Source organism: Macaca fascicularis, chromosome 1 (genome assembly GCF_037993035.2).
Source record: "Macaca fascicularis isolate 582-1 chromosome 1, T2T-MFA8v1.1".
Taxonomy (NCBI): Eukaryota; Metazoa; Chordata; class Mammalia; order Primates; family Cercopithecidae; genus Macaca; species Macaca fascicularis.
The window spans coordinates 24,473,913-24,500,699 of record NC_088375.1 but is presented as its reverse complement, the minus strand read 5'-3'; the positions used below and the strand labels follow the sequence as shown (position 1 = coordinate 24,500,699).

Below are 26,787 nucleotides of genomic sequence, written 5' to 3'. Positions count from 1 at the left end.
TTTTTTTTTTTTGAGACAGAGTTTTGCTCTTGTTGCTCAGGCTGGGGTGCTATGGCACAATCTCGGCTTACTGCAATGTCTGCCTCCTGGGTTCAAGCGATTCTCCTGCCTCAGCCTCCTGAGTAGCTGGAATTATAGGCATGCACCACCATGTTCGGCTAATTTTGTATTTTTAGTAGAGACGGGGTTTCTCCGTGTTGGTCAGGCTGGTCTCGAATTTCTGACTTTGGGTGATCCACTGCCTTGGCCTTCCAAAGTGCTGGCATTACAGGCATGAGCCACTGCTCCTGGCCCAAAACGCACTTCTTACAGGGTGGCAGCAAGAGAAAAATGAGGAAGCTGCAAAAGTGGAAACCCCTGATAAAACCATCAGATCTTGTGGGACTTATTCACTACCAAGAGAACAGTATGGGGGAAACCACCCCCATGATGCAATTCTCTCCCACTGGTTCCCTCTCACAAAATGTGGGAATTAGGGGGGTACAACTCAAGATGAGGTTTGAGGGGGGACACAGAACCAAACCACATCAGGTGGTTTCAAAAATTTCCTAATTGGTGATTGGTTGAAAGGGGCTTTGCCTGAAGAGTTGAAGTTAGCAAAAAGAAATGCTTGAGTTAAGATAAGGGGAGCTGTAGAAGCCAAGATTCTTGTCATACAGATGAAACCTCCAGGCTGCAGAGAGAATATATGGTAAATATCTCTTATTGGAACTTAAAAGGTGTTAGATTATCCAGAAAAGACTCCGTAAGGGAAGGGGATTCTCTACAGAATGCAAATTTTCCCCCACAAAAGACAGCCTTGTAGGACCATTTCAAAATATGTCAGAAGACTGTATTTTGGTGTAAAATATTTAGATTTTCTTCAGGGCTAACTATGTGTCATGTGATGCTATTCCAGAGTCAGGTTGGAATTTGGTAGCTTATTGTGCAAAGAGTCTGTTTTTCAGTCTTGTGATCTCTATTTTAATATTAATGCTGTCCAGTTGTGCCTAAACTCCAAAGGGAGTAGGGTATAATGAGGCCTGTCCCATCCCTCCTTCCCATTATAGTCTGAACTAGTTTTTCAGGTTTCTTTCAAGTGCCCTTGGCCAAGAGGGGGGTCCATTTAGTCAGTGAGGGATGTATAATTTTATTTCTGGTTTACAGTTCCTTTGTGCATTCTCAGCTTCCCCTTTTCTTGCTCCATGACTTGAAGTAGCATGGTGCCCTGACCAAATGAGCTGCCCAAACTTGGACTTCCTAGCCTGCAGAACTGTAAGCTAAATAAACCTCCTTTCTTTTAAAATTACCCAGTCTCAGTTATTCTGTTATAGTAACATAAAACTGATTAAGTTATTAAACAATAATTTCTTATTCCTCCATTCCCCATCCGCAGGCAACACCATTATTAGTTCTAGCTCTGTAAATTTGCCTATTCTAGTACCTCATATACATACAGTGATACAATATTTGTCATTTTGTGTTTAGTTTATTTCACTTAACACAATATCTTTGAGTTCCATCCATGTTGAAGTCAAGCATATCAGTTGTTTATTGCTGCATTAAAAAGCACCCCAAAATCTAATGACTTAAAGCAATCATCTTATTGCTCATTCTGGGGGTCAGCAATTCACATTGGGCCCAGCTATGTGGTATATCTACTAGTTTTGCTTGGGATCATTTATGCAGCTGCAGTCAGACAGCAGGTGGGCTGGGAGCTGGTTATTTCCAGCAGCATTTGATAAAGTTGATCATAGCATGCCTATATATAACCTTGTATATATATTTATTGTAATTATGGTAAAATATACACACAAATAACACACAATTTACCACTGAAATCATTTTTAAGTGTAGAATTCAGTAGCATTAAGTATATTTTTACGTTTAGTGTACTCATTGCCACTGTCCATTTCCAGAACTTTTTTATTGCATCAAACTCTATCCATTAAACAATAACTTCTTATTCCTCCATTCCCCATCCGCAGGCAACACCATTATTAGTTCTATCTCTGTAAATTTGCCTATTCTAGTACCTCATATACATACAGTCATACAATATTTGTCATTTTGTGTTTAGCTTATTTCACTTAACACAATGTCTTTGAGTTCCATCCATGTTGAAGCATGTGTCAGAATTTCCTTCCTTTTTAAGGCTGAATAATGTTCCATTGTATGTATATTCTGCATTTTGTTTATCCATTCACCTGTTGATGGACATTTGAGTTGTTTCCACTCTTTGGCTATTGTGAATAATGCTGCTATGAAGGTTGGAATACAAGTATCTATTTGAGTACGTGTATCATGACTTACTTTTTGAAACCTTGTCTTTATTTGACTTCCAGGATATCACTGCTTTGTTTTTATCTTATTGCTTCTTCTTAGTTTTCTTTGTTGTCCTCTTTTCCCATAGCTGACCATTTGAATGCCTCAGGGCTCGTTTCTTAGACTTCTGTTTCTATACTCATTTCCTTATTTCATCTGTTCTCCTGGCTTTACATACCCACATTTGAAACAAGACCCACATTGATTGATGTTCCAGTTTGGACCTCTCCTCTGAACTGCAGACTCATATATCCAACTGCCTGCCAGAAATTTCTATTTGCATGTCTAATAGGTACGTCAAACTAAATCTGTCCAAACATGAAATCCTGACACTACTCCCAAGTTATTCTCCTATAGTCTTCCCATTCTATTAAGTAACAGCTCTATAATTTCAATTGATCTGGCTGTTATTCTTAATTCCTTTCTTTATCCTTTCAGCCATTATGAATCCTGTAGGTTTTGTCTTCAAAATATATGCAGAGTCTGTCCTCCTCTACCATCCCCATCCTTGAGTAAACTGCCATCACCTCTCACTAGGCCACTGACAATGACCTCATAGCTGGTCACTTGGCTTCTACCTTTCTCCCCTAGAGCCTGTTCTCAACACAGTAGCCAGAATGTTTTAAAAAGGCGAGGTCCTTCCTCTGCTCAAATCTCTCTAATCAGCATAATACAATTCACAGCTATTAGTGTGTCTATTAAGGCCTTCCATCCCTTCTTCCTCTGAGCCTTGGAATTTGCTGTTCCTTTCCCTTGGAACACTCTCACCTTCTCCGTTCCAATGTCCCCATCCAGATAAGGCCCTCCATGATTACTCTTTATAAAGTAGTTGCTTTCCCATGTCCCACATTCTCTACCTCCTACGTTCCACTTCATTTTCTCCATTGTACTTAACACCATCTGAGATCCTTTACATGTACTTGTTTATTTATTATATTTTTCTTGACTGGAATGTAAGCTCTATGGGTAGAAGGACTTGGTCTACTGTGTTAATTGCTGCAACCCTGGCAGCGAGAGTAGTCTCTGGCAAATAGGATGCCCACAAGAAATTAATGCTCAATAGATGAAGAAATCACAAGTAACTCTGCCTCCTGGTATTTATACTAGAATGTAAATCTGCAAAACATACCTTCAGGAACAGGACGAGATGACCTTCAGAAAGTAGTTATTTGATGTATACATATTAGATTATGGAGATTGTTTGTCCTAAAGATAATACATTTCATTTTAGTACAGAATAGCTAATTGTTTTTCCTGGCAGTGGTTACAGAATCAGACTGTTTGTTTATTGCAGCCACTTCTGTCTGTGATATACAATCAGGAATTTTATTATCCTATCATTCACTGATGCAGTGGTAGAAAATAGGGGAGGGAAAGGAATGTCAAAGAATAATTCTTTAAAAATGAAAAATGTGCTCATACTTGACTGGGTGCAGTGGCTCACACCTGTAATCCCAGCACTTTGGGAGGCCGAAGCAGGTGGATCACTTGAGGCCGGGAGTTCAAGACTAGCCTGGCCAACATGGTAAAACCCCATCTCTACTAAAAATACAAAAATTAGCCGGGCATGGTGATGCCTGTCTGTAGTTCCAGCTACTCACTCAGGAGGCTGAGGCAGGAGAATTGCTTGAGCCCGGGAGGCTAAGGTTGCAGTGAGCCAAGAGTGTGCCACTGCACTCTAGCATGGGCCACAGAGCAAGACCTGTCTCAAAACAAAACAAAACAAAACAAAATATATACTCACACAAAAATAGAATGAACATACATCAAAGATTTATTAAGCTTGTTGATAAGGGGATCAGCAAGATGGTAAAGCTGGTGTCAAGATCATTTGAAGAAGTTTTAGGCACTGAGGAAAGAATGTTGAATGCCAGGTTATGTGCAAACCTGGGTTAATATCATACTGGCCAATAAAACCACAACTTTGTGGTTCTCTTTTCTATAGTACAGGAATTGTTTGCATTGCTACCTAATGAAAATCTACAAGTTACCATCTAACCTCACAGTATCCGGGCCCCAATCAGTAATAAATAGCAAGTTAAACAAAGGTATGTCTACTAGAGAATCAAGTCATTTTGGGGTAAGCCTGTTAAACAAAGTTTCAGTCTCACATTGAAAGGGCATGCAGTTTTCCTTCTGCCTAATTTGCAAGTTTTGGATAATTTTTCTTAACCGTAATGTAGACCAAATTAATCTAAAATTCTACTTAATAAGTTAGAATTTTTTTTTTAAAAGAAGAGATTTCTAATTATAAAAAGCAGTGTGACCTTATTTTTAACCCCACAATGAGAACACTCAATTTGACACATTCCAAGTTGATGATGGATAAATAGTAAGGCAGCTTATTTGAAACCAAGATTTTCAGACAATTGTGAATGGTGTCCAGTATGAGAATATGCAGTCTCCTAATGTAGTCATTCATCTTTCATTTAAAACATTTTCTTGATTAAGGAGTTTTTGTTTTGAGGTGTGTGCAAGGTACTATCATGCTCGGAAATCCATGTAGGCAGGGAAATGAGCATGCTGTGGAACTGGTCCTAACCGTTAGATCTCACGGGATTGTGGCTCTGTGTCTGGACATGGTCCTCGATAGAATGCGGTTGTAGGGGCTGGAGCCCCTACCACTGTGTTTTCTGCTCTATCAATGGTGAGAAACTACCAGAGCAAAAAGAAGATGGGGAAAATGAGGAAGGAACTGCATTATCTCATATAATTTTTACATCACTGTGGGTATTGTTATTCCCATTTTACTGAAAGAAAAGCAAAACTTAGAAATATGTAATAATAGATTGATGCAGTTAGTGGCAGGACTGAGTTTATTCATCTTCAAAGACAGCTATTTTTTCTTTTTCTTTTATTAAAAATGTTGGTCACGGCCGGGCCTGGTGGCTCACGCCTGTAATCCCAGCACTTTGGGAGGCCAAGGTGGGTGGATCACCTGAGGTCAGGAGTTCGAGACTGGCCGGACCAACATGGAGAAACCTTGTCTCTACTAAAAATCCAAATTAGCAGGGTGTGGCGGTGCATGCCTGTAATCCCAGCTACTCAGGAAGGCTGAGGCAGAAGAATTGCTTGAACCTGGGAAGCGGAGGTTGCTGAGGAGCCGAGATCGCGCCATTGCATTGCACTCCAGCCTGGGCAACGAAAGCAAAACTCTGTCTCAAAAAAAGAAAAAGAAAAAAAAAAAAAAAAAAAAAAACGTCAGTCACTGCTTCCATCTGGGTGACTCAGCAAGGCAGAGGGTTCATAGTTCTTGTCTCTGACCCTCTTAGGCTGTTACCATCTTAGGTTTCTCAGTACACCTGGAGCTCTTGAATCATGGCCTGGCACAAGGTTAACACTCAGTATATGTTGCCTATTACCTTCCTTAGCTCCCCTCCATGCCGCCCGCCTCTCCATATTGATATCGGCAGTCCAGACCTACACAAGATTTGACACTTCAGGGCATGTTCACTCTCATTGTTTTATTTGATCCTTGCACTACTCCCATGAAATCGGCAGGGCAGGTATTATTCTACTGTTTTACAGATGAGAAGACTGAGGTTTATGTCGATGAAGCGCCCTTCTCATAATAACATCAAATATTAAAAGGCGGATGTGGAAAATAGAGGCGTCCCCGCCGGCACCAAACAATGCCACTACCCCTTTGGCCACACTGTTATTTTTCATTCGTGCTATTTCCGTGCTCCCCACACCAAGCCTAAGTGACGATGACACTTTTATCTCTGGAGCGTCTCTTCAATCTTTTCTACTTCTTCCCACTTTCCCCTTCTCCTTAAACTTTCCTTTTGAGAAAGGTGCTTTGGAAACCCAAGAAAGGATAGCATCAAACCCTACAACCACACACCCTGCAGAGTGAGGGAGGGCTAAAGGCTGAGCGCCCCCTCTTGCTGTCCATTTTGGGTAGGGCAGGAGCTCTGAACCAAGCGGGCGCGGGAGGGGAGGAAGGTGTATCTAAATTACACCAAGAAATAGATACTGAGGTAAAATTCACGATAATAAGCTAGGAAGCAACCTCTGAAGGAATTCAGTTCCTACTTGTTCTTTGTAGCACCCCTAGAAAAAAAATGCTATGAGGATGTTGAATAATCAGGTGGGATTATTAGAAGTAATAAGAATCGTATTAGTAAAAACGCATATTAATAATATTACAAAAAGCCTGGGTTTTGGAATGAGACACATCAAGGGTATACTACCAACTTTGCTGCTGATAAGCTTTTTTGGCCTTGGGGAAATTACCCCCACCTTTGTAACCTCACTTCCTGCTTTAGTGAGAAAGAAATCAGCCAATCTGTGCCAAATGCCTCCCATAGTATCTGGAGCACAAAGGACACACAGTGGAAAAATAAAAAAAAAGAAGACAGAGACAGGACAAAGACACTGTGGGCATTAGAAACACTTAACAATGGACTACCTTAATGGAATATATATTCACTTCATAAATTTAAAAATTTAAAACTATTTTTTATATTTATTTCTGATTTTTGCTGCTTTTATCTTTTTAGACACATATTGATTATGGAAATTGGCGAATGTGTCCTTAAAAGTAATTATCTATTCAACTCCATACCCACCAAGAGGAAAGAGGTGCCTCCCACAGAAGAGAAGTCTCTATGCCTGGTGTGTGAGCCCTAAACAAACCAAAGACCAAAACGTTTCCTTTAACCACTTCACTCCATTTCCCACAGGTGGCTCAAGACGGAGCTAAAGTGATTAGGGGAGGCTTCCTGGAGCAGGAGGTGGGTGCAGAGTTGAAATAAGTAGAAAGAAGAGAAGAAGTTAATGAATATGCCTCATATTATTCTTCAAAAGCCTTTAGATTTACAAAAAGTTTCAGAGGTTAGAGGATCCTAAAGGGGGAAGTAGTATAGGTGAGACCAAAAGGATTTCAAGAGAACCTGAAGGAAAGAGGCCATTTTGTGTGATAATTACATTTATAATTTATGGAAACTTCAGAAGGTTTACAATAGGATAAAAGCTTAAAGATATTTATTGTTAACTAACAAAAATAGCCAAGCAATGGTATCATAACATGTGATCTATTACATCCATTAGAATTATTAGATTAGTAAAAGAAAAAAAAAATGCAAGTTGGATAGAGATACTGTTTGGATCTGTGTCCCCACCCAAATCTCATGCTTGATTGTCATCCCCAGTGTTGGAGGTGGGGTCTGGTGGGAGGAGACTGGATCATGGGGATAGGGTTCTCATGAATGGTTTGGCGCCATCTCCTCGGTGGTGTGACTGAGTGTCACCACCATGACAGTGACTGAGTGAGTTCTCATGAGATCTGGTTGTTTAAAAGTGTGTAGCACCTTCCTCTTGTTTCTCTTCCTTCTGCTCCAGCCATATGAAGATGTCTGCTTCCACTTTGCCTTCTGCCCTGAGTAAAAGTTTCCTGAGGCCTTCCCAGAAGCAGATGCTGCCACGTTTTCTGTACAGCCTGCAGAACTGTGAGCCAGTGAAACCTCTTTTCTTTATAACTTATCCAGTCTCAGGCAGTTCTTTACAGCAGTGCCAGAATGGACTAATACAGAAAATTGGTACTGAGGAGTGGGGCATTGCTGTAAAGATACTTGAAAATGTGGAAGTGACTTTGGAACTGGGTAAGGGGCAGAGGTTGGAAGAGTGTGACAGGCTCAGAAGAAGACAGTGAGATGAGGGAAAGTTTGGAACTTCCTAGAGACTTGGCAGATTGTTTTGACCAAAATGCTGATAGTAATATGGATAAAAAGTCCAGGCTGATGAGATCTCAGATGGAGGTGAGAAACTTATTTGGAACTGGAGTAAAGGTCATATTTGTTATGCTTTAGCAAAGAACTTGGAGGCATTGTGTCCCTGCCCTGGGGATCTGTGGTACTTTGAACTTGAGAGTGATGATTTAGGGTATCTGGTAGAAAAAATTTCTAAGCAGCAAAGCATTCAAGATGTGGCCTGGCTGCTTCTAACAACGTATGTTCATATGCATGAACAAAGAAATGATCTCAAACTGGAAGTTATATTTAAAAGGGAAGCAATGTGTAAAAGTTTGGAAAATTTGGAGCCAGATCTTGTGGTAGAAAAGAAAAGCCCATTTTCTGGGGAGGAATTCAAGCCAGCTGTAGAAATTTTCATGAGGATAAAAACAGCCAAGTGCTAATAGTCAAGACAATGGGAAAGGCCTCCAAGGCATTTCAGAGAACTTTGTGGCAGCCCCTCCCATCACAGGCCTGAGGCCTAGGAGGAAGAATGGTTTCTAGGGCCAGGCCCAAGGTGCCAGTGCTCTGCAGAGCCTCAGGACGCTGTTCTCTGTATCCAGGCAGCTCCAGCTCCAGCTATGGATAAAAGGAGCCCAGGTACAGCTCAGGCTGCTGCTTCAGAGGGTATAAGCCATAAGCCTTGGCAGCTTCCACATGGTGTTAAGCCTGTGGGTGCATACAGTGTAAGAGCTGAGGCTTGCAAGCTTCTGCCTAGATTTCAGAGGATGAAAAGCCTGGATGTCTAGACAGAATCTTGCTGCAGTGGCAGAGCCCTCATGGAGAACTTCTCCTAGGGCAGTGCAGAAGGGAAATCTAGGATTGGAGCCCCCACACAGAGTCCCCACTGGAGCACTGCCTAAAATATTTGTGAGAAGAGGACCACTGTCCTCCAGATCCCAGAATGGTAGATCCACCAATAGCTTGCACCCTCTGCCTGGAAAACACCAGCCCATAAGAGCAGCTGTGTGGGCCAAACCGTGCAAAGCCACATGGGTGGAACTGTCTAAAGGCTTTAGGAGCCCACCCCTCACACCAATGTTCCCTGGATATGAGACATGGAGTCAAAGGAGATTATATTTGGAGCTTTAAGATTTAATGACTACCCTGCTAGGTTTTAGACTTGCATGGGGCCTGTAGCCCCTTTCTTTTGGGTGATTTCTTCCTTTTGGAATGAGAGTATTTACCTAATAATTGTGCTCCTATTGTTTCTTGGGAGTAACTAACTTATTTTTCATTTTACAGGCTAGGCTCATAGAAGGGACTTGCCTTGCCTCAGATGGAACTTTGGACTTTTGAATTAAGGCTAGAATGAGTTATTTTGGGGGATTGTTAGGAAGGCATGATTGTATTTTGCAATGTGAGAAGGACATGAGATTTGCGGGGGGCCAGGGGCAGAATGATATGGTTTGGATCTGTGTCCCCACCCAAATTTCATGTTCAATTGTAATCCTTAGTGTTGGAAGTGGGGCCTGTTGCGAGGTGATTGGTTAATGGGAATAGAATTCTGATGAATGGGTTAGCACCATCCCTTCAGTGCTGTTCTCATGATGGTGAGTGAGTTATCATGAGATCTGGTTGTTTATAATAAAAATGTGTTGATCCTGCCCCCTCTCTCTCTTCCCCCTGCTCTGGCCATGTGAAGATGCCTGCTCCCACTTTGCCTTCCATCATGAGTAAAAGCTTCCTGAGGCCTCCCCAGGAGCAAATGCTGTCATGCTTCCTGTCCAGCCTGTGGAACCATAAGCCAATTAAACCTCTTTTTTTAAAAAAAAAAAATAAAGTACCCAGTTTGAGGTATTTCTTTATAGCAGTGCGAGAATAGACTAATACAGACAGATTCTACTGGAACTCAGTCTCTCTTAGAGTAGAGGAGAGAACCAAGCTGGTGGACAAACAATTGCCATCTACAATAGATGAGCACAACACATTCTAAGGGGCTGCAAAACGTTATTGCTATCTTTGGAAGGAGAAATAAAAGATAAGGAAAAACTGCAGAGGAGAACCTTGTGGAAATTCTGAGCTTGTTGGAAATGCTGAGCCTTGTGGAATTCTGAGTTCGTTGGTGACCAGGCTTTCTTGGGCCATGGTGTGCAAGATCTTCTGGGATGAACTCTTAGAAGGGTGCCAACTGCTAAGGGTGTCATAGGTTGTACACTGTGGGGCTCTGTGTCTCTGGGTAGCACCAGCAGCAGCAGTGATAACAATACTAGTAGCTAACAGTGGCAGACAGCCTCCTCCTTTCTTCCTATTTCTCTTGCCATTCCTGACTCTTGCACAGGATGGTCTTTTTCTCTCCAAATAGACATAAATAACCTCAAAAGATATAAATACACTTCAGAGCATAGATAATAATAATGGTAGTAAAGTAATAGGGGAAGGGATAACTTTGAGGTATTTATCACCTATGTATTTAATTTAACTTATTTAATTTTAAGTTTAGTTTGATTTTTACTGATGGCTGTGTTTAACAAAAGGCCTTAAAATTTAACAACTGGCCCTCTTGAGCAGGTTCATGACTGGAGAACAACTGAGAGAATCAGGTACCGGATATTTATTAAAAATGAGTGTTGGAGTTACCAATGTGGATAGGTTTGCTAGGCAAGGCAATAAAAAGACTTTTATTCAGTCGTTCAAAATTGAAGAGAGAAGAGAAAATGATACAATTTAATTCCATTAAAGTTGTTAGGTTAGTGATAATCTAGAAGTATTTCTTAAGATCTGTCGTTGTCTTCATAGCTCCTTTTTTTTTCCTCCCTCACAGATTTTCTCAATAGTTTTTTTTAAGCTTTATTGAGATATAATTCATATACCATAAATTCACCCATTTTAAGTGTGCAATTAAATGGCTTTTCATATCTCCTTTAACTGACCTTCCTTGGAAGCTTCTCTCATTTTTTTTCCTCCTCAGGGAGAAAATGGAGCAGATCACCATGTTGATTTCCTGTCTTAAAGATTACAACTACTTGATCACACTACATAATATTATATACAGTAGTAACTTTTTTTGGGATAATTAAAACAAATATTTGCAGCAAAGTGGATTCCTCCCAGATTAGCCTCAAGCTGAAGGGAGAGAGCCCCTGACAGTGGAATGCCAGGTTATTAGTGCAGTGTTTGGTATTAGTCTTCATGTAACTTCAAGGAGTCTCTGAAACCACACCCCTAACATTGATTGGGTTTCAGGCACTGTTTTCCACCACACTTTTTTCCCCCAGCTTATGCTGGGGAGACCAAATAAACCATGAAGATAGGAGATAGAACTGAAATTCACTGTGGACTTTTATGTTAATGTCTTTATATAAATTATAATCAGTAACATTACTGATGCCAGTGGCTGCTGTCATCACACTGACTGCACAGGGGCTGTACACTCCACAGAGCTTGTGGGATCCCTGCCTTTTCTGAGTTGGGGCAGGAGCTCCCTGTGTGCTGCTGCAGCCTCCCAAAAAAAGGCCGCAGACTCAGGCTACGGAGCAGGCAGAAGCCATGCCCTCTTGGGCAGGGCTACAGCGGTCCATACTGAGGCTGTGGATCCGAGCCTCCCTTTGCTCTTGGGGCAGGCTGGGAGCAGGCAGGATCTGCCCTCCGGGGTGCAGCTGCAATTGCCTGACCCTCGGCTGCAGACCCGGCCCTCCCACTCCATGGAGCAGGCAGGAGCTGGGGACAAGCGGGAGCCCTGACCCTTCCTAGTTGGCAGGGCAGGGGCAGGAGCTCCCCAGGTGCAGCACCTGGGTGTCTCTGTAGCCTGCATCCTCAGGCCAGGAATGGCCCACCTTCCCCTGCTGGCTCAGAAATGTCTGCTCCTGCTGCCTGGTGCTGCCTCTTCTCTACCAGCAGCCACTCCAATCTCAGAGCAGAGTTGGGACTGAGCCCCAAGGGCATGAATGGCAGTGGGAGGCAGACAGATTCCTGGGTGGAAGTGGGTGGGTCCCAGTAAGGCTCCACTTTCAGGCTAGGGAGGGCCTGAAGGCTGGTGCCTGGGCTTCCAGTCCCCTGGACTGGAGTGGGGACTCATGGATCCTCTTCTGCCAGCCCATGGCCACCCATGGACCAACTGGCATTCACTTCCCTCTGAGGTCCATAAAAGCTCAGGGCTCAGCCAGAGCAGGGCAGAGGATGGCCAGAGGATGAAGAGGGCAGAGAGAGGACAAGACGACCAGCTGCAGAAAGGAGTACCGTCTCTGCTGATAGCTAGAGATGATGGGATGACCAGCATCAGAGAAGAGCTACCCTCTCTCTGAGAGCTGCAGAGATGTCCTGCCTGCAAGAGCAGCCAACCTGTCTCTCTTCAGGGTCTCTTCTCAGCTGAGGGCTGCAGATATTGGGATGATCAGTTGCAGAGAAGAGCTATCCTCTCCATGATTTCCTCTGCTGAGACCTAAACACTTGCTGGATGACCTGCCTACAGAGAGGAGCTCATCTTCCTCATCTTCATCTTGTTCACCCTTTACTTGTCTTTGTACCTCATTCTTCTTGGATGCAGGACAAAAACTCAGGCAACAGTGTTGTGGTCACAGAAGTTTCTGGCCAGAATATTGACACCCCCAAAGATCCCATAACATTACTATTAAATTGTTCATTTTATAGATGAGGCAATTGAGGCTTAGAGTGAATAACTTGTCTGCAGTCATACAGCTGGTTAGTGGTAATGTAAATTCCCTTGGTCTGCAGTGATGCTGTGCAAGACCCCATGTCGGTAAATCAGGAGTTCTGTAAAGCCCTGGAGAGGAACTGTGGCAAGGAAGGCAAATTGCATCCAGAATAGGTTTCAGTTTAGTAAGGACAAATTGCTGCCTCCTCTATGTTGGAAGAAATCTGATGTAATCAACTTGCCACACAGTGACTGGCCAGCCTCCATGAGAAATGATACCATATCAAAGGTCAGTATTGGTCTCTGCTAGTGGCACATTGAACACTCAACAGTGGCAGGAGCTAGATCCGCTTTAGCGAGAGGAAGCCCATGCTGTTGGGCCTTTGCATAGCACTTGTCACTGATATCATGGCCACCATGGACCCATGCACAAGCAAAGTGGTGGTCAAGGAAGCAGCCTGGTCAAGGAAGAAGGATCTCTGCCAGGTTAGTGGTGGATGACTCCCTCTTGGACATCAGTGTGAGACACAGATCTAAGCACTTTGTGTCACTCCAATGGGCCCATTCACATGCCTCTTCCCTATTCCCTCTTCCCTCCAATCTGTCAATCTTGCTTTTTCCAGCACCCTGATCAACTAGTTAATCCATTGTCCATTGCACAGGAGTCCTAGTGCATCTCATTTTTCCTTTTGTACGAGAGAAATAACCAAGTATGCTGTTTAAAGTTCTGCCCACTGGGAAGGTTTCACTTCCTCACTGTCCTTCCAGATCATTTACATCGTTTATCTTCCGCTTGTACCAACATATCAAGGCAATCAGTCTATGAACCAGGCCCGAGATTTTCTTCCTCCGTCAGTTGATTGTAGGGCCCCTGATGAAGTAAGTTGAATGAAAGATGTCTATGCATTAGAAATAAGTGACATTGGAGTCTGGACCATGCAACTTATTTGTGATCTCCTGACCTACTCAGGCATGGTCCAAAATGTTTTCTTTCCATCATGCTCTTTTAACCTTCTGACTCAGTGGATCTGATAATTTCTAGCTCATTAAGGCAGCTTCTGTGGTATGTCTAAGACATATTTTTCTCATAACAGAGGACAGGAATGCAAAGGCCAAAAGAATCAAGCATGTGCATTTAGAATTTCTGGCTGCTTACAGTGTATACATTCCACTCACATTCCATTATCGAGAGCAAGTCACCTGGCCAAGCTTGACCCTGGAGCGTGGAAGCATACTTCACCCAGGAGGAGCCAAGGCAAGGGAAGGGCTGTATAATACTCTTACAAGGGTGGGAGCAGAGAACTGTAGTCTACCACATTCCTGGAGGTTTTTTTCATCATTCCTCTCCATCATTATCTCTTCCTAAAATATTTATTATCTACACCACTCTCCATCTTCTGTTTAGTTATATAAAATGTTTACATTATTCTTTGGTTTAGGTATATTATATCTTCCTGGTAAGCTTGATAATAGGAACAAGGAATTTTATTTCCCTTACATCTTTTAGCACAGTGCTAAGAGCATCTTAGTTCTTCAATATAATTAACTAAGGGATTGATAGCATCTATATGATAAAATCAGAAACCACCTCAGTTTTCATCTGGTAACTCTATGATCCCTGAGGATATACTTAAGAGACATTTACCTGTTATTATTTTACACATATGAGAAACTACCTCTTTTATAGCTGGTTCAGAGAAGTGCAAGTTCTGAAAAGAAAAATGAAAGCTCATTTATTCATTCAACACATATTTGTTAAATGCCTATAGATACACTCCTCCTTCATAGAGCTTAGAGTTCAGCAGGTGCAAACCCTGGGGTGTTTTCTGATCATCAGAGAGAATGGAATCTGATATGATTTCAATTTAATAAAACGGTGTGGTGGGAAGGACATCAGGGGCATATGATCTTATTCCCTCATAACATTAGTGTGGAAAGTTAGTTTATATTTAACCACTAGGTGGTAACATAATGGTGTAGTTAGACATAAAGTACTCAGATTCTGTATTTGCCAAAAAATTCTAGTCAATTATTACCAGCAGCTGTTAGGCAAAGGAGATAACGAGTCCATGAGGAGATTACGCCAAATGTTTTTAGCCACCAGATGCTATTAGCTTTTTTTTCTCCTGTAAAGTGGATTAATGCAAGATTCTAGTTTGTTTATATAGTTGTTAGAACTCAGCTCTTTATTATGCTATCTTGTAAAGCAATCTGTGGCTAAATGCTAATCTCTGGCTAGCTTCTGTTTTAGCTAAGGTACTCAGGGTCAAGGGCACCTGAACTGCTTTGTGCACTGCTGACCACAGCCAGTGCACGTGCTTCCATGGGAGATGAAGAAGTCTCTCAGAGCATCACAGAGAGTGCTGGAGCTCTCAGTTCTGTTCTGTTTGCCCTGATCTGGGATTGTGAAAGAGATAACACTATAATTTCTAAGGCTCAACCTGATTTTACCTTCCATGCCTATCCAGGCCTTATGTAACACAGGTAGTTTTACAGTTAAAAGGACCTGGTTGACATTTTGGGCTGGATGATTAAAAACAAACAACAACCTGAGTTTGAATCCTGGCCCCACCACCACTTATTAGCTGTGTGGCTTCAGGCAAGTTATAGTTTTGTAGGTGCAAATGGGGGAAATACTAATTTTACTACAAAAGGCTGCTGCAAGGCCTAAATGAGAATCTATATCTATAACTCTGTCCATATCTACTTCGATATCCATATCTACTAGTAATACTGTCATGCCATAGTAGACACCCAAAATTATGAATGCATTTCCCAATCCCTTTGCTCCTCATATCAATCAGTTTTACAAACAGGCCAATCTTCTTGCTGACCCCAAATATAGTTTTCTCATTTCCATCTTTAGAAGGTGATGAAATACGAACTGCTAGAAAAATGAGTGCCCTTTCCTCAATCTTCACTTACCAAAATTCTATCCTTCCTTTGAGATCCACTTAAAATTTAGCTCTCTATCATAATTATTACATGTCTTAACATTTTACAGTCTTATTTTGTTCTCTATTTTAGTTATGAGTATTTTTGATTTTTCAAGAAAAGTAGATACATTATGATGATGATGATGACTTTCCTGTTAACATGTATAACATAATATAAAAATTCTTAATTTTTTTAACTTTGATATATGAAACTCTTCTAAAAAAAAAAAAAAGATCACAAATAGCCAAAGCAATCCTAAGCAAAAAGAACAAAGCCAGAAGCATCACATTACCTGACTTCAAACTATACTGTAAGGCTACAGTAAACAAAATAACATGGTACTGGTACAAAAACAAACACACAGACCAATGGAACAGAATAGAGAACCCAGAAATAAAGCCACACACCTACAGGCATCTAATCTTCACAAATAAGCAACCAGCAAAAGTGATATTCTAGATCTTTTGTAGAAAACTATAAAAGAAGTACTTTTATCCCTAAAAGGTAAAAGGCAATGCTGCTTTTTTGAGATAAAAGTACTTCTTTTGTACTTTTCCTTTTTTAATACTTTCATCTTTTATTTTAGATTCACAGGGTACATGTGGAGGTTTGTTACTTGGGTATATTGCATGATGCTGAGGTTTGGGGTATGACTGATCTTGTCACCTAGGTACTGAGCATAACATCCAATAGTTAGTTTTTCAACCCTTGTCCTCTTCCTTTTCTCTCCCTCTAGTAGTGCCCATCGTCTGTTGTTGTCATCTTTATGTCCCTGAGTAACCATTGTTTAGCTCCTCTTTTGTAAGAGAGAACATGTGGTGGTTGGTTTTCTGTTCCTGTGTTAATTTGCCTAGGATAATAGCTTCCAGCTGCATCCATGCTGCTGCAAAGGACATGATTTCATTCTTTTCTGTGGCTGCATTGTATTCCATGGTGTATATGTACCATATTTTCATTATGCAATTCACCATTGATGGGCACCTAGGTTGATTCCATGTCTTTGCTATTGTGAATAGTATTGTGATGAAGTGTCTTTTTGGCAGAAGGATTTTCTTTGCATATATACTCAGTAATGGGATTACTGGGTCAAATAGTAGCTCTCTTTTAAGTTTTTCTGAGAAATCTCCAAACTGCTTTTCACAGTGGCTGAACTAATTTTCATTCCCTCTGTATAAGTGTTCCATGCTCCCTGTAGCCTTGCCAGTATCTGTTGTTTTTAGATTTTTGAATAGTAGCTATTCTGACTGGTGTAAGATGGTATCTTATTGTAGTTTTGATTTGCATTTCTCTCATGATTGAGCATTTTTTTCATATGTTTGTTGGTTGCTTGTGTGTCTTCTTTTTTTTTTTTTTTCTGAGACAGAGTCTTGTTCTGTTGCCCAGGCTGGAGTGCGACGGTGTGGTCTCAGCTCACTGCAACCTCGCCTCCCAGGTTCAAGCAATTCTCTTGCCTCAGCCTCCCAAGTAGCTGGGATTACAGGCACCTGCCACCACACCTGGCTAATTTTTGTATTTTTAGTAGAGATGGGTTTCACCATGTTGGCCAGGCTGGTCTCGAACTCCTGACCTCATGACCCACCCGCCTCGGCCTCCCAAAGTGCTAGGATTACAGGCGTGAGCAACCACACCCAGCCACGTGTCTTCTTTTAAGAAGCATCTGTTCATAACCTACAGAATGGGGGAAAATTTTTGCGATCTATCCATCTGACAAAGGTCTTATATCCAGAATCTACAAGGAACTTAAACAAATTTACAAGAAAACAACAACCCCATTAAAAACTGGGCAAAGGATATGAACAGGCATTTCTCAAAAGAAGACACCTATGTGGGCAATAAACATATGAAAAAAAGCTCAACATCACTGAGCATTAGAGAAATACAAATCAAAATCACAATGGGATATCATCTCACACTAGTCAGAATGGTGATTATTAAAAAGTCAAGAAACAACAGATGCTGGAGAGGCTGTGGAGAAATAGGAATGCTTTTACACTGTTGGTGGGAATGTAAATTAGTTCAACCATTGTGGAAGACAGTGTGGCCATTCCTCAAAGACCTAGAACCAGAAATACCATTTGATCCAGCAATCCCATTACTGAGTATAAACCCAAAGGAATACAAATCATTCTATTATAAAGATATATGCATGTGTATGTTCACTGAAACAATAGCAAAGACATGGAATGAACCCAAATGTGCATCAGTGATAGACTGGATAAAGAAAATTTGGTACCTATATACCATGGAATACTACGCAGCCATAAAAAGGAAGGAAATCATGTCCTTTGCAAGGATATGGATGGAGCCAGAAGCCATTGTCCTCAGCAAACTAATTCAGGAACAGAAAACCAAACAGTCCATGTCCTCACTTATAAATGGGAGCTGAACAATGAGAATACATGGACATAGGGAAGGGAACAACACCCACTGGGGCCTGTCAGTGGGGTGTGGGGGTAGGGAGAGCATCAGGATAAATAACTAATGCATACTGGGCTTAATACCTAGGTAACAGGTTGACAGGTGCAGCAAATCACCATGGCATATGCTTACCTATGTAACAAACCTACACGTCCTGGACACATATCTCAGAACTTAAAATAAAACTAAATTAAATAAGTAGCATCTGTTCATGTCTTTTGCTAATTTTCCAAAGAGGTTATTTTTGCTTGTTGAATTAAGTTCCTTACAGATTCTGAATATTTGATCTTTGTCACATGTATAGTTTGTGAATATTTTCTCCCATCCTGTAGATTATCTCTTTACTCTGTTGATGGTTTCTTTTGCTGTGCAGAAGCTCTTTAGTTTAATTAGGACCTACTTGTCAATTTTTTTTTGTTGCAATTGCTTTTGAAGACTTAGTCATAAAATGATTTGTAAGACCAATGTCCAGAGTGATGTTTCCTAGGTTTTATTCTAGAATTCTTATAGTTTGAGGTCTTACATTTAAATCTTTAATCCACCTTGGGTTTTTTTTGTTTTGTTTTGTTTTGTTTTAAAAATATGGTGAAAGGTAGGTATCCAGTTTCATTCTACTGCATATGGCTAGCCAGCTATCCCAGCAGCATTTATTGAATAGGGACTCCTTTCCCTATTGTTTGTTTTTGTTGACTTTGTCAAAGATTAGATGGCTGTAGGTGTGTGGCTTTATTTCTGGGTTCTCTATTCTGTTCCATTCATTGGTCTGTGTGTCTGTTTTTGTACCAGTACCATGCTGTTTTGGTTACTGTAGCCTTCTAGTATAGTTTGAAGTCAGGTAATGTGATGCCTCTGGCTTTGTTCTTTTTGCTTAGGATTGCTTTGGCTACTTGAGCCCTTTTTGGGTTTCATATGAATTTTAAAATAGTTCTTCTCTAGTTCTGCAAAAAGTGACATTGGAAGCTTGATGGAAATAGCGTTGACTCTGTGAATTGCCTTGGGCAGTATGGCCAGGTATGAATATTTCAATTTCATAATGAGAAGGTAAATTCCTTGGGACCAGAGAATTTGTCATAGACTTCAGTCGTATCCCCCAATGAATTTAATACAGTGTTAGGCACATGCAAGACTTAACACACTTAGGGATTTGAACTAACACAAGGGCTGCTTGGCTCTTTAAGAGTAACTCACAGATGCACCATTTGCAAATAATTTGAGATTTAGAAGATGACACTGATGCACGACAGGCAAGCCCTCAAATTGGGGCTTAGCCCAGGAGGATTCTTTGCTTTTCCCAGAAAAGAATTTAAGAGGGAGCCAGTGCTATTAAACAGCAACTTTTATCAAAGCAGCAACTGTACAGAAGCAGCAGAGGTACTGCTCCTTGAGGAGCAAGTCCACCCCATAGGCAGTGTACCCAGAGTAGCAACTCAGAGGCAATGCTGCGCTAATATTTACACCTACTTTCAATTATATGCAAATAAAGTGGTAGTTTATGCTGAAATTTCTAGAATGAGGGTGGTAATTTCCAGATTGTCAGGTTGTTGCCATGGAAAGGGGCAGTAAGTTCTGAGTGTTGTCATGGCAATGATGAACTGACTTGGCACACTGGTGGGAGTTGTCCTTTCCAAAGCTACTTCAGCCCTGAACCTTTTTTAGCTAGTCCTCAATTTGTCCAGTATCTGAGCCTCACCTCCAGAGTTGAGTCCCGCCTCCTACCTCAACACCAAAAGTTCAGTTTAGCTATTCTGATTCTGAATTATTCCTTACTCCAGGCTTTGGTGAAGTTTTTCAAGACCCTTGAAACATGTTTATTGAAATATGTAATACTGATAAACCTTCTGTAAAAAATAAAGTGTCATTAAATATATGCACAGAATAACTTAGACACAGCCAGTACATTTTTTTCTTTCTTCTGTAAAGTGTTTTATTTTAAGAATGTGGTTTGATTATATGTTGTTAGAAGATACCTGGCCAACTCTTAGGCCTTTCTCAGACAATTCACCTTGACAAAATTTAGTCCCAGGTTGTCTTCCCTCTTCTAGCCATGATTGCCTTTGTTTTTGGGGATATAGATGCTCACATGTGATCTACGACATTTGTCTTATTTGCTAAAGCTAAACATTTTTGACAAGTTAGATCTGTTAGAGAAAATTCTAAGACAAGGATGTACAAACAGATTTTGGATTCTGTGCTATTTATGTTTGTGTCACAAACTCCTCTCTCATCTCATCAGTTTAGAGAATGCACCGTTGTTTATAATGATGAAATATTTTGACATATTTCTTTAGAATCCTGGAATCAGGAATACTTGAACTGTTCCTGAATATTTCTATATTCACTTTATATACCATTCAATTTTATAATCAACTCACCACTACAGGTATTAGTACCTTCTACCAGTAATAATGAGGAAATATTCTATACTAGCAATTTTCACTTCCAGAGAAAAGAGGCAAACAGTTGTGCAAACTGTATTCTCTAGACTGTATAACATCTAAGTAAATTTTTGAAAGTAAGAAACAGATTAAGCTATATACATAGTCTATTATACATTCCTAAACTTAAAGAACAGTAATACAGTAATAGTATGTATCCAGACACAAAATTTCTGAGTTTAGAAACTTTCTGATTTTAAATTGAACTAATTTATTGTTTTCTATGACTGAATTCCAAAACCTCTTCTAATTAAAAAAATTAAGCATTATTTAAGTGAAAACAATATTATTTATATCTATGTAGTTGTTTCAAAATAAAGATTCTTTCAAATATCAGGCCCTGATATAATGGATAGATAGATAGGTTGAGACATAGAGGGATCAATAGATATATAGATATATACAAACTTTTACACATACATGTATAAGTATATGTAATCACTTGTATTATATTTATATTTCTGTTTACTAGTTTATATTTACATACATATATATGTATGTAATATATGTGTGCTATATACAGGCACAGAAACACACACACACATCTATATGTATGCATTATGGCTTGAATGTATCCCTTCCAAAATTCAAGTGTTACCAATGTGATAAGAGTATTAAGAGGTGGGGCCTTTAAGAGGTGATTAGACCATGAGGGTTCCTCTGTCATGAATGGGATTAAGGCCCTTATAAAAGAGGCTTCATGCAGCTTTTGGATAGCTTTGTCTTCTGCCATCCACCATGTGAAGACACAGCATTCTTATCCTCTGAAGGATGCAGAATCAAGGCTCCATCTTGGAAGTGGAGAGTAGCCCTTGCCAGACACCTGAACGTGCCAATGACTTGATCTTGGACTTTCCATTCCCCAGAACTGTGAGAGAAATAAATTTCTGTTCTTCGTAAATTACCCAGTATGTGCTATTTTGTTACAGCAGTGCAAATAAGCTAAGACAATATGTATATAATAGTCTTGAGTCTTTCATTATATTCTACAACTAGTAAGCTGAGCATATCACTGACCCTTTCTCATAGTAATGGAAATTTCCCAAAGTAAAATCATCACTTTGTAGCTGGGGTTGTCTATAGTCTTGGTTTTGCTTTGTAATCCAAAGAGAGGCCTAACAGCAGAATGGTTAAAAACTTGAGTTTTATTGTCAGGCAACTCAGATTCTAGAGCTGACTCTGCTCTTTACTAAAAGTCTTGATTTTCTTATCAATAATATAATAGAGATAGGAATACTTATCTATCAGATGACCGTGAGGGCTAGATGAAATATTTGTGTGAAATGCTCAGCACAGGGAATAGTACCTCTGGTAGTTACTATTAGTGGCATTATAATAATATATATATATATTATTTTTCTGTCTTTTCTGTCATGTAACATGTTCTGCCGCTTTGCAATTCATTTTCTTTCTAAAAATTATTTATTTATTTTTATTATTATTTTTTAGAAATAGTCTTGCTCTATCACACAGGTTGGAGCGCAGTGGCACAATCACAGTTTGACTTCCTGGGCTCAAGTAGTCCTCCTGCACCAGCCTCTCAAGAAGCTGGGACCACACATGTGCACCACCACACCTGGCTCATTTTTTGTAGAGATGGTGTCTTACTGTGTTGTGCAGGCTGGTCTCAAACTCCTAGGTTCAAGCCATCCTCCTGCCTCAGCCTCCCAAAGTGCTGGGATTACAGGCAACATGAGTCTACACGAGATCTCATTCTGCCCTTCAGGTCCGACGCCCTCCCCTCGCCTCAACCTCCTGTGCCACTTCAGTACTCAATATATGAATCATGGGCAAAACTAGCTGTGTATCTGAGATCTCTCTATAGTCTAGTCTGTCATGCCAGCAAATGTCTCCAGGGGAGAAAAGGCTGATGATTTCTGTTCACCTAAAAAGGGCTCTTTCAACTCTGGAATTGTAATTCGTTTAGAACCCTTTGTTTTCAAGCTCTTCAATGTCTTTAAGATTTTTGTGACTTGTCTATTTTTTTCCTAGTTGTTGATGTGGGAGTGATGAACTGTGGATATTTGTGTATCCCACCTGGAAGCAAAAGTTCATAATGACTTTTAAAGACAGTAAGCATTGACCCTGGTACATGACTTTTCATATGACCCTTGCTCATATACTTTAGTATATGTTTTTGCACTGTTCCAAAAGAAATAATGTCTAATTTGATGCTCTAAACTTGTGTTTTTAATATATATGTAAATATACAAATTAGTAATATATCAATCATTATATATAATATAAATGTACATTTAATATTATATATGTACTATATATTATAAATAATACATAATTATATATTATATGGAAATATATATAATATAACAAATAGTATATATGAGAAAAATGTTAATATTCATATATATGACTATTACTGCAAGTGAATTCTTACTCAGAAGTTTAATATATAATAACAGATAGCAGTGGAGCTTCGCTGGTCAAATTGGAGGTGAGGGAGGCCTGCTTGCCTGGCTTTTCTACAGTGATAGCCTCTCCTCTCTAACTCCTAGGACCATGAAGATTACGACTTGAAAACCACTGCTTTATATATCTTCATTCTAATAATGATAATTATTTATCAGATTACTAAGATTACCAAAATAAAATAATTTGCATTGGTTTAGGTAAGCAAGTCTATTTTTGCCGCCTTGACAACCTTGCTGACTGAGCTGTTAAAACTTTACATCTGCAAACTCTGTCACCCCTAGTTTCAAGACTACAGCTTATGAAGGAATAAGGTTTATGATTAGCCTGAGAGGCCAGCTGTTATAGTCTGGTATTAATCTTATTACTGTAGATCAAAGACCTGATATACTTGGTTGTATGCCTTTGGAACCTGTATACTATTTGATTTGCATTTGTTTAACCTCTCTCTCTTCCTTGAGACCAACATCCTGCCCCAGTTGGTTCCCTCTATGATTTTTAGGCATCTGCCTCAGTTTGCTGATTAGCACATTATTTATGTGCAATTATACCACTAGGAATGAACTCTATGTTTGACTTCAACCTATCCAAGTGGGGACTTATTACCCTAGTTAGCTCTTGCCAAATGGCATCTCTGGGGGATAACTTCTTATCCTCTGTCCCCCAGCCAGTGGCAGTGGTCTTTTTTAGATCACATAAATAAAGATATTCCTACCTCAAATAACAGTGCTGCCATCCTTACCGCTAGGCTGACTTGAGCTTTCACCTGACTAGATTTCACTTTGTTGAAGGGGTGTTTGTCTAATGGGGCTGATTTTCTTGTCGTTTTTAACCTCTCAGTTCTGGCTTCCTTTCCTTACCTTCATGAGGCCATGCTGCTGAAGTTTTAGCAGGTTTTAAATCGAAGCCTTAGAAGTTAGGACGAAACTGACCACTATGTAGAGCAGCAGTTCTTAAAGTCTGATCTGCAGATCTCTGCAGGTCTCGGAGACGCTTTCAGAAAGTCTGTGAGGGGAAAACTATTTTCATCATAATATCATCTTTATTTGCTTTTTTCACTGTGTTGACATTTGCACTGATGATACAAAAGCAATGGTGGGTGCCTCAAGACAAATCAAAGCAGTGGCACCACACCATGTGAGTAGTCATTTAATTCCTCATCCATGCATTTGCGTTAAAAAAGTCAGTTTCACCTAACCATGTCCTTGATGAAGTACTAGTTTTTATTAAATCTTGACCCTTGAGTCTTTTAACATTCTGTGTAATAGAAAGAGAAGTGTGCATACAGCACTCTGCTACATTCTGAAATACGATGTCTATCTCCAGGAAAAAGCACTTATGCAATTGTTTAAGTTATAAACTGAACTAGTGGCTTTTCCCGTGGAACACCATTTTTTACTTGAAAAAAAAGTGACTCTTACACAAACTCTGGTTATTCTGATTCGGGCGTTAGGCAGACATTTTCCGAAAAATGAATGAAGTAAGCCTGTCAATTCAAGGAAAGCAACTGACAGCATTTGTCATCAATAATAAAGTAAAGCACTCAAGTGAAAATTAGAATGTAAAAAAACTTGTATCTGCTAGTCCAAGCTTGATAGCTCCCCAATACATAAAGGCTTTACTGCTGAGCAATGTGATCCTCTGATATTGTATAATATTATAGTGTCAACATTTGGAAAACCTTCATAACTCAGGAAACTAATGCTTTCTAAATGACCAATGCATGATGTTGCAGAATTTTGAATGGTTAGAATGTATGTTCAAAGTGCAAGATAGATCAATCAATTTTGATGTAGTAGACTATAAATACAAATCCAGGTTCCATGCTGTAGCTAACCTTTAAGAAACTACCACTTGTTTAATTTTGTTTTATTGTCAAAGATAAATATCCATGATTATCTATAAAGGCTACTAAAACATGACTGCCTTTTCCAACTACATCTGAGTGAGGTTGTATTTCCTTCATAAATGTCAATCAAAATAACATATTTAAGCAGATTAAATGTAGAAGCAGATATTAGAATCCAGCTGTCTTCTATCAAGCCAGGCATTAAAGAGATTTGCAAAATACAAAACAATGCCACTTTTTTCATTAAAATGTCTTTGTTATGAAAATATAAACTTTTTCATAAACAGGTTATGTTAATAGACATTGGGTTTATTACTGTTATTTTTAAATGAACAGTAAATAAATATTTTAAGATGTTTTAGTTTTAATTCCTAATGTGATAAATAACAATAGACATAACTCACAAAAAGAAGAGTTTTTGGAGGGGGTTTTCAATAATTTTAAGAGTATTATGGGAGTTAAGAACCACTGATATTTAAAATAAGGAGAGAAGTGTTGCCGTTTACTAGATGGCTAAAGGTTTAGTTTTAAAATATCATTCCAGATAGTTTATATAATTTATACCTTTTCTACATGCAATAAATAGCCAAGAGGTAATTTGTTTTGTGAAAAATGCTACTCATTAGGGATAGCCTCTTAAGAATAGGCTTAAATATTAATAGCAAATCACTACACAACAAAACAAATCAAGGCTAGAAAGGAAACAAAGTAATCTCCTAAATTTAAAAAGAAAATGCCAAATAGACACAGAACATCCATTACCAAATTCCCAAAGGCAGAAACTTGGATTTAGATGATTATAAAAAAGAAGGAAGTTCTAAGATGGAATGTCTGTTATATAAAAATGAGCCTCGATTTTCATCTAGTAGAAATCTGAGATCATTAACAAAAATGCTTTTACTGATCATAATTTTTGCAGTGAGGGAAATTGAGAAGGAATTAAACAATATTTCATTATAAATATTCATCCTGTAGGGTATTGCAATCAGCTTGAACTTGTCAAACTGTTCCCATCTGAAGTGTAAAACTCTGAAGTTGAAGTTGTAGAGTTATTAAAGTGAGTAGCACCTAGAATTGGAGCTCAAAAGACCCCCTTTCTAATGGTCCAGTCACCTTTGTCATTGTCCTTCCTAGTCATTGATTAATAGCTCTATGTGTCCAGAAGTTTTTGTTCTTTCTTCGCATTGTGATGTCATGAAATGTAATTTACCAACATTTTCCAAAGCCTTTGAAAACTTTCCACATAGAAAGTCACTTGAGAACAGAGGCATCACGGAACCATTAACTTAGAAGAAAATGATAGTGTATAAATTTAGAAAAAGAGAGGAGGAAACTTTATTCCTTAGAAAAGATTGCAGCCTGCAAGGTGGCTGTTGCCCAGCCTGGGAAGTAGGCCTCCAGCTAAGACCAGAGATAGGCACTTGGAAGGAGGGTTACAGTAGATAGCTAGTCAGACATGAGCCAGGTAGGAGAGGGCCACCCAACACCCTCATCAGGAATGTCAGGTGACCATCGGGTGATGATCAGGTCTTTGTTAAGCTGTCTCTCTAAAATAATAATTGGATGTAGTCAGTGCCAGGGAGAGGCAGTTTCCCAATAGATAGAAAAACCTGAAACTGGTGATCAGTAGCTTCCTGATAAGATCTCAGGAGCTGGGCCAATGGGCTTACACATGTGCATTAAGAGGCAAAATGGTGATGTTAGACTGGTATATGACCTTCTAGGAACATTCAGACTGGTAAGGGAAGAATGCCTCAGGTAAGCATGCACACACCTCCAATAAACACACTGTACGTGCTCACCTTCCAAGTGCTGGCAGGCCACTGTGCATTCGGACAGCCCATCCCAAGGGTAGAAGAAAGGGGAGAAGTAACACAAGATCCCAGAAGCATGCCATCATATAAAACCCCAAGTCGAAAGGTCAAACTGCACACTTGTCTTTCAAGTCACCCACTTGGCCCTTTTCCACGTGTACTTTACTTCCTTTCATTCCTGCCCTTAAGCTTTTTTTTTTTTTTATTATTATACTTTAAGTTCTAGGGTACATGTGCATAACGTGCAGGTTTATTACGTATGTATACTTGTGCC

At 39.8% G+C, this 26,787-nt stretch overlaps 1 long non-coding RNA gene across 1 annotated transcript in view; it reads left to right on the top strand.

Annotated features, from left to right (window-relative positions):
- The first annotated feature begins 6,807 nt into the window (after positions 1-6,807).
- The window catches only part of LOC107128767 (uncharacterized), a 134,447-nt gene continuing 114,467 nt past the window's right edge, over positions 6,808-26,787 (top strand). The window contains exons 1-2 of the long non-coding RNA XR_010577642.2: positions 6,808-6,924; positions 7,651-7,757. This is a non-coding gene — a long non-coding RNA (uncharacterized lncRNA). The remainder of the gene's footprint in view (positions 6,925-7,650; positions 7,758-26,787) is intronic.